The sequence below is a fragment of the Aplysia californica genome, unplaced genomic scaffold, assembly GCF_000002075.1.
Source record: "Aplysia californica isolate F4 #8 unplaced genomic scaffold, AplCal3.0 scaffold00017, whole genome shotgun sequence".
NCBI classification, from domain to species: domain Eukaryota; kingdom Metazoa; phylum Mollusca; class Gastropoda; order Aplysiida; family Aplysiidae; genus Aplysia; species Aplysia californica.
This window is the reverse complement of record NW_004797287.1, coordinates 2509174-2510485: the sequence shown is the minus strand read 5'-3', so window position 1 is coordinate 2510485 and position 1312 is coordinate 2509174. Positions and strand designations below refer to the sequence as shown.

The following is a 1312-nucleotide window of genomic DNA, read 5'->3' as shown; positions in this document are numbered from 1 at the left end:
TTAAGTGGTGGCACAGAGTTCCCCACGTCGTATGGATACGATAGTAAAACATGACATACGGAAAGGGTTAAATGGTGGCACAGAGTTCCCCACGTCGTATGGATACGATAGTAAAACACGACGTACGGATAGGGTTAAGTGGTGGCACAGAGTTCCCCACGTCGTATGGATACGATAGTAATACACGACGTACGGATAGGGTTAAGTGGTGGCACAGAGTTCCCCACGTCGTATGGATACGATAGTAAAACACGGCGTACGGATAGGGTCAAGCTCACTCTCTTGTGTTGAACTGTTTTCATTGTTATTAAATATAGAGGTACGACAAGAAAACACTGAGCTTGCGCTACTTTCTTCTTTTTCAACAGAAGTGAACTATGTTTGAGGGTGCATTACCATCCATGCCAGACTCCAAAACCGTTTTCTCACTGGTCCAATCGGGAGAGACGCCAATTCATCAAATTACGAAGGGCTGCTCTTATTGCCTAGGGCCCCCACAGGCTACTCTGGGAAGTCAGGGGATGTTGTCACTGAGGGAGTGAGGGTGTGTCGGAACTGGTGACGGCCGGTTCCCGATCATTGCAAACTAGGATTCGTAGGAATCGAGTCCGAACTCAATTTCTTTCCACTGTTGTGATTTCTTCCGTGTGTCCATGATTTCTTCCAGCGGTTCCTACCCGAGACAATGACATGATTGATTACTTCCAATAAGTCCAACACCTCGCCAGTTCCGGTTACCTGGTCGGCTTCCAGCAGTTCCAGGATCCAGGATAAACTCAACTTCAAACACGGCGAGACACCAACAGTTTTCTTGTAAAAAAAATAGTTTTAGAAAAAAGAACATTTTAATAAGTGTTGTAGTTGGTAACCGCTGGTTTATGTAAAAAAAAAAATCGGACATTTTCCTATGTAGTACTAACCGAGGGAATCGGTTCCGGAATCGATTCATCGCCCAGCTGTAGTCTCGACTACGAACACAGCATCCTCGTCAGAACAAGATTAGCTGCTGCAAAAACTGGTCGCCAGATGAGACACCTTAATGAAAGTAAACAGTTTTTGTGAGACTAGAGAAAGTCCTTACGTAGTCACCTCTCTTGTAAGTGAACTCAAAAACTTACAGCAGTTCTTTGAGTGATTAAATAATTTGAGGAAAATGGCAGAAGTTCAACTTCTCTAACTCCACCTTTTTTTCTTCCTTTTTAAAAATTGAACCTCGGATATACCGAAGGCTAGATTCCAAAAGGAAAAAAGGTGTGTGAGTGTGAGTGTGTGTGTGTGTGTGTGTGTGTGAGAGTGTGTATGTGTGTATGTG

General features: G+C 44.0%; 1 protein-coding gene across 4 annotated transcripts in view; it reads right to left on the bottom strand.

Annotated features, from left to right (window-relative positions):
• LOC118477182 (synaptotagmin-7-like) overlaps window positions 1-1312 on the bottom strand; it is a gene marked incomplete at its 3' end in the record, with an annotated part of 257385 nt that overhangs the window by 177535 nt on the left and 78538 nt on the right.